At 48.1% G+C, this 7,454-nt stretch overlaps 1 protein-coding gene across 2 annotated transcripts in view; it reads left to right on the top strand.

Annotated features, from left to right (window-relative positions):
• Positions 1-7,454, top strand: part of ZWILCH (zwilch kinetochore protein) — a 189,327-nt gene that overhangs the window by 5,201 nt on the left and 176,672 nt on the right. The gene's annotated exons all lie outside the window — the stretch shown is intronic.

Genomic DNA, 7,454 nt, shown 5'->3' with positions numbered 1-7,454 from the left:
GTAGGCTGTCTGGGCAACAGCATACCTGCGACGTGGGAGTTAGGGGGGGGGGGGAAGGACTGTCACCGGCCTTGCGAGGTGCAGAGCCGCTTCCCCGCTGCAGGACCACCGTCCTGAGGGGCAGTTTGTTCAGCGGGGCACTGCGCCTTAGCTGTTGCAGTCGCAGCACGCCGCTTACCCCTAATGCTGCTTGAAGGTGACATCGGTAGTGAGTACACACCGGGGGCCCCACTAGGGAGGTCCCCGGTTCAAAGTGCAGCTGATCATGGGCGCGAAGTACGGGTCCCGCTAGGATCCCCCGTGACTACACTGGCTCAAACATGCTTAACCAAGCACTTGTGTGAGGTTTTAAGCTTAGGGGAGACTTTGCCAGTATATATATTATGTATAGCTCCGGCGCCATTGGAGGGGGCGGAGCTTCCTCAGAACGGGATCGGCGACGTTAGGCGTCTTCCTCTGCTTACGGAAGCCATCAGCAGCACACACTCAGCGCTTCCTGCCTCAAAGACGCGCTGGAAACTGGTACGGGGTGTAGCTAAAGGGGGATAGCCACTGTTGTACACTATTCTGAGCCTATTCAGGACTACATTTATTAGTGTTATTGTGATACAGAGCTGACAGTCTCACTAAGGCTGTGCAGCTCCGGGTGTGCTGGTATTTCTCCCTCTGTGTGTCTCCTCTCACATACAGTAGGAAAAGCAGGCTTGCATTATAAGTGTCTGTGTGTATGTGTTTGTACTTAACGTGAATATGGGTAAGCACAACCTGTGCAGTATCTGTCACACCAGATTCTCTCCATTGTCTACAGGGTCGTCTTAACAGCAGTGTAGGCCCCTGGGCACAGCAATGCACTGTGCCCCCTACCGATCCTCCAGCGGTAGGTGTGGGGGGTGCTATCAGTGGGTGGTAGGAGGTGTTCTATCTTCCGCTCAGTATGTAGGACTTGGAGCAGTAATTTCTGCTAATTACTCCTTTACTGCACAGATGGTGGAGATGGGGAGGGAGAGAGAGAACACTAAGCTGTAGGAGAGGCATTGAGCTGAATGAATGGTCCCTGGTACATGACTTCCAGGGTGGTATGGGGGGTGTAATTCTCAGGGGAGGGGTGGATAGTGGAGTGGACTTAATATTCATCATTTTCCGGTCAGAGGGCAGCTTGCTTGACTGCAGATGTCTCCAGTTCCTGGAAAAAGATTTTCAGGAGGTACTGGGGACTAGGGGATCAGAGTTCAGGAGGCAGAGCAATCCACCGGTGAAAATATAAAACTGCATACCAGGCATGTGGAGCTGGAGCAGGGACCAGCTGCTGGAAGGCTTATATCTCCAGTTCTGGGCACAGTAGAATCAAGCTGCCAGTGTCCACTGAAAGGGAATGGGTCCCATATTTTGGAGAGCCCGCTAAGAAAAGCTATAAGTCAGACAGAACCCAAGATATCTGGCTGGGAAGAGCAATTAACAGTCTTGGATGGGGACCACTGCTTCGAGGTTCGATATCTCTGGTTCCCCAGGGCCGATTTTAAAAAATCTGGTACCCATGGAAAGAGGGGACCCTCAGCTATCAGCCTAGGGCCCTTAGACTCCTGGGGCCCTTGGGCAGGAGCCCTTTGAGCCCATACGAAAAGACGGCCCTGATTGTCTAATGATTCTGTTTCCTGTGAGCAATGTAGTCAATATTCACAAATTAGTGAAGAGGCTGGGGGAGATATGATGTCAGATATGCCTTCCCAGCTCACTGCTAATGTGCAGAAAACTCTGCTACTGCAACAAGCTGTTGCAGACTTAGCTGCTAGGGCTGTTGCACAGGTCCCCGGACGCGGGGTTTACCTGCTCTGCTTTCTGATACAGATGATGATGGGGATGACCCGGATCCCATTAGTGGGGATACTGATTCTATTCAGGGTATTGAACCCCCTCATTTTGGCTATAAGGGATGTGTTGCAGCTCCCTCTAGATGATGCTTCTTCGCAGCAATTGTTTTTCTTTGCCTGAATCTCCAGCGTTAGATGAATTATTCAAACAGGCCTGGAAGAATCCAGACAAAATTTTTTAAAGTGTTCAAAAAGTTTTTGCGCACTTTCCCATTTGCTCATCAAGGTAGAAAGTTTTGGGAGGAACCCCCTGGGCTGGATGTCTCTGTCTCTCGCCTGTCTAAAAAGGCGGTGTTGCCTGCCCCAGGCTCCTTTACCATGAAGGATCCTGGGGATAGAAAAATAGAAATTACCCTAAAATCTATATACACTGCAGCCGGCCTTTCCCAAAGACCAGCTTTGGAGGCTATGCAAGTTACGTTTCAACAGGCTATCCAAAAATTGGTCCAATACCACGTCATTGTTCCAGTACCTCTACCGCAACGCGGCAAAGGGTTTTACTCAAACCTGTTTGTGGTGCCGAAGCCAGACGGTTCGGTCAGACCCATTCTGAATCTGAAAGCCTTGAATCCTTATTTAAAGGTGTTCAAGATGGAATCCCTGCGTGTAGTGATTGCGGGCCTGGAAGACCAGCAATTTATGGTCTCCTTGGATATCAAGGATGCCTATCTCCACATTCTGATTTGGCATCCTCATCAGGCATACCTTCTAGTTCCAGGCACTGCCCTTCGGCCTGTCAACAGCACCGAGGGTATTCACGAAGGTGATGTCGGAGATGATGCTGATGATGCTTCAACTCCGGATCCAAGGGATAAATGTGGTGCCTTATCTAGACGATCTCCTGATAAAGGCAAGATCCAGGGAACTTTTGATGCACCATATCGACCGCACCATCCGTTTTCTGCCCGACCATGGGTGGATCCTCAACTTAAAGAAGTCCCACTTGGAGCCACCTCAGAGGCTCCTGTTCCTGGGGTTGTTGCTGGATACTGTAGCACAGAAGGTGTTTTTACCAGAGGACAAGGCGAGAACACTGCAGGAGAGGGTCCGCATGGTGCTCCGACCTGTTCACGTTTCCATCCATCTTTGCATCAGATTGTTGGGGAAGATGCTCGCCTCATACGAAGCGATCCAATATGGGAGGTTCCACGCCAGAACATTTCAATTGGATCTCCTGAGCAAGTGGTCCGGATCACATATCCAGATGCACCGGATAATTTGGCTGTCACCTCAGGCCAGGATTTCCCTCGTGTGGTGGCTTCAGTCCTCCAATCTCCTTCAGGGCCGGAGTTTCGGAATTCAGGATTGGACCCTCTTCACAACGGATGCGAGCCTGTGAGGATGAGGAGCTGTCACCCAAGGGCCGCAGTTCCAGGGCAGGTGGTCTTCCCGCAAAAGCCTCCAATCAACATTCTGGAACTTCGGGCGATCTACAATGCTTTACTTCAAGCGTCTCCTCTGCTGAAGGATCACGCAATCCAGGTACAGTCTGACAAAGCCACGGCAGTGGCGTATATCAATTGACAAGGAGAAACAAAAAGCAGAGCCTGCATGCGAGAGGTGTCAAAGATACTCCTCTGGGCGGAAAAAAAACGCAAGACCCATGTCAGCAATCTTCATTCTGGGTGTGGACAACTGGGAGGCGGACTTCCTGAGTCGTCACGATCTCCACCTGGGGGGAGTGGGGTCTCCACCATCTGGTGTTCCGGCAGATCATCGATCGGTGGGGTTTCCCACAAATAGACATGATGGCTTCTCGTCTTAACAAGAAACTTCCCTGGTATTGCTTGCGGACCAGGGACCCTCAAGTGAGGGCTGTGGATGCACTGGCGTCGTCTTAGCCGTACCAGCTGGTCTACCTGTTTCCTCCGATCCCATTGCTCCCAAGAGTGCTAAAGCGAATCAGGAATCAAGTTGTCCAGGCAATTCTGATTGCCCCGGATTGGTGTCCGTCGAAGACCCTTGGCCTCTACCACTAAGAAGCGATCTTCTTCAACAGGGACCGTTCGTCTACCCGGACTTACGACAACTTCGTTTGACGGCATGGAGGTTGAGCGGAACGTCCTAGCTCACAAGGGCCTTTTCAAAAAGGTTATTGCAACCATGGTCCAGGCCAGGAAACCTATGACGTCAAAACATTATCCTCATATCTGGAGGAGGTATATCTCTTGGTGCGAGGAATGCACATTTCCTCCTGCAGAGTTTCACTTGGGACATTTCTTGCAGGCTGGTGTGGATAAGGGCTTACGTCTGGGTTCCATTAAGGTCCAGATTTCAGCGCTCTCCAATTTCTTTCAGTAGAAATTGGCAGTGTTGCCAGAAGTTCAGACTTTCTTGCAAGGGGTACTCCATATACAACCTCCCTTTGTGCCGCCTAAGGCTTCCTGGGATGTGGATGTAGTGTTGAAATTTCTACAGTCCTCCTGGTTTGAACCTCTGATGACTGTAGAAGACAAGTACCTCACATGGATGACAGTGATGTTACTGGCCCTGGCTTCTGCTCGACTTGTTTCAGAATTGGGGGCCTTATCGTGTAAAAGTCCCTACTTGGTCTTTTACGAGGACAGAGCGGAGCTCCAGCCTAGACAGCAGTTCCTGCCGAAGGTTGTCTCCGCGTTTCATCTGAATCAACCTATTGTGATTCCGTCCAGTTCTGATGCTTCTGCCCCTCCGGAGGCATTGGATGCTGTGCGGGCCTTGAAGATATATGTCAAGCGTACAGCTGGGGTCAGAAAGTCGGATTCCTTGTTCGTTCTCTATGATGCGCAGAAAAAAGGTTGCTGTGCTTCAAAGCAGTCCATTGCTTGTTGGATTAGTCTTGCTATCCAACAGGCCTATGTGTTGGCAGCCTTACCTGTTCCACAGTCTCTAAAGACCCACTCTACTAGATCAGTGCGCTCTTCCTGGACGGCTGCCCGTGGAGTATCGGCCTTGCAACTGTGCCGAGCTGCTACCTGGTCGGGGAAGAACACTTTTATGAAGTGCTACAAATTTTGATACCCTGGCCAAAGAGGATACGGTGCTGCAGCAGTCTCTGCACGTTCCCACCTGTTCTGGAAGCTTTGGGACGTCTCCATCGTACTAGTTTCCCCCAATATCCCTTTTGAGAAAATAGGATTTTAATACCTACCGGTAAATCCTTTTCTCGTAGTCCATAAGGGATATTGGGCGCCCACCTCAGTGCGTGGACTTTTCTGCAGGTTCTTGTTCTATAGTTGCCTGTTCAGCTGTTGTTGTTACCAGCCGTTGCTGGTTATTGTATGTTAGTGGTGTGCTGATATGTAAATCTCACCACCCTTTCTGTTATGTTCCTTCTCTCATATATGTCCTTTCTCCTTCGGGCATGTTTTTTACCTATAACTGCCTGCGGGAGGGGGCATAGAGGGGAGGAGGCAGCACACCCAGTGAAGAAAATTTAAAGTGCACTGGCTCCTTTGGACCCTGTCTATATCCCATTGTACTAGTTTCCCCCAATATCCCTTATGTACTATGAGAAAAGGATTTACCAGTAGGTATTAAAATCCTATTTTTATCCCACTTTCCAAACCATCATGTTGGACACCAATTAAAAAAAGAAGTGCTTGGAAACCTCTTGTACTTGCATCTCAAGTCAGAAGTCCTCTGGATCCCTTGATAATTGCTACCTGAAGCAAGCTTTTTAGCCCTGAGCATGGTCTATATCACAGTTGGATAACCTCCTTTTTTTTAAGGTTCATTGCTTCAACTTCCATACCATTATAGTCAGTGGTGCTAACCTCTAATGGTGAAATACTACAGAAGTTTCCCTAGAGGGACCCACTGACCTCTTGAGAATGACTGACTTCTCCAGGTCCATTCTCCTGTGTTTTTTTTTTTTTTTGAGAATGCTTGGAAGCATTGTCAATAGCTGAAAGTCCTAAATAAGCTGTATGTCCCTGTATGTTTGTTCTCTCCAAGACTGCGGTTAGAAATAGTTTATTAAGAGTCTGTACTAGGAAATCGCCTGGTCCGGATGGGATTCCAGGGAAAGTGCTGCAGGGGTGTGCCAGTGAGTTGACCCAGATTTTTATTTTTAACTTTTTATCGGCAACTTGTGTAGTTCCAGAATGTTTTAAGTATACTACTGTTATTCCCCCCCACCCCCCGCCCTCCTCATAATGAAGAGCTTTGAGAGAATTGTAATTTACCTGTTGGGTTTGACAACCATCAATTTGCCTACAAGCGAAACAGGTCAGCGGAGGATGCTTTGTTGTCTGTGGTTCACTCTTCCCCTCTGTCATTTAGAAGGACCAAATACCTCTGTTAGAGTGCTCTTTGTTGATTTTAGCTCAGCTTTTAATATTATACTGCCAGTGACTTTGTTATCCAAACTGACAAGTTTGGGATTTTCTGTCATGTTATGTAATTGGATTTTAGACTTTTTAATTGGTAGGCCACAACAAGTGAAAATGGGTAATTTAATGTCCTCAAAATCAGTATGGGTACCCCCCAGGGGTGTGTTTGAAGTCCCCTTTTATTTTCTTTGTTTACCCATGATTGCATTCCTTAGAATTTGTATTACCCTGTCACAAGTTTGCTGATGACACCACTGTTGTGGGGCTCATCCCGGACAGTGACGAGAGGGCGTACTGTGACGATGTTGAGGCCTTGGTCAAGTGGAGCAACAGCAATGGCTTTATTTTGAATTTGAAAAAAACAAGATAATTATGGATTTTAGATGCCAAGGGAGATCTGAGCTGATACCTTTTTAACTATTGAGAACTTGAGCAAGTTGGATATTTTAAACTCTTGGGCACTGTTATTTCAGATTTGTTGTGGGCTACTAATATTGCATGTATTGCACAGAAAGCCCAGCAGCGCCTATTCTTCCTTAGGAAATTGCGCGCTGCAAACCTATCCAGGGCAAGTTTAGTTAGGTTTTATCGCTGTGTAATTGAAAGCGTGGTGACGTACTGTATTATAGTGTGCTATCGTAACAGCACCAAGGGTGAGCGGAAGATACTGGTGCGTGTTGTACATACAGCTATGAGTATCGTGGGCTGTGAGCTTCTGTCAACTGATGATATCTATGTTGATAACTGCCTCCGCAAAGGAAAAAGCATTGTACAAGATTTATCATCCTAACCATTGCATCTTATACCTTCTTCCTTCCGGTAGACGCTTCAGGTGTATTAGAACGAGAACATCTCGTTTTAAGTACAGTTTCTTTCCATCTGTTATTGTTCGCCTTAATTTGAACGGTGATTTGTAATGATTATGTGAATGTCCCAGATCTTAATTTTGTTTCTTTTTCTCTGACGTCCTAGTGGATGCTGGGAACTCCGTAAGGACCATGGGGAATAGACGGCTCCGCAGGAGACTGGGCACATCTAAAGAAAGAATTAGGACTATCTGGTGTGCACTGGCTCCTCCCCCTATGACCCTCCTCCAAGCCTCAGTTAGATTTCTGTGCCCGGCTGAGCTGGATGCACACTAGGGGCTCTCCTGAGCTCCTAGAAAGAAAGTATAATTTAGGTTTATTATTTTACAGTGAGACCTGCTGGCAACAGGCTCACTGCAGCGAGGGACTAAGGGGAGAAGAAGCGAACCTACCTAAGTGGTGGTAGC

Source organism: Pseudophryne corroboree, chromosome 6, assembly GCF_028390025.1.
Source record: "Pseudophryne corroboree isolate aPseCor3 chromosome 6, aPseCor3.hap2, whole genome shotgun sequence".
Classification (NCBI taxonomy): domain Eukaryota; kingdom Metazoa; phylum Chordata; class Amphibia; order Anura; family Myobatrachidae; genus Pseudophryne; species Pseudophryne corroboree.
The sequence above is the reverse complement of the archived record's forward strand: the minus strand, read 5'-3'. Positions and strand labels throughout refer to the sequence as shown.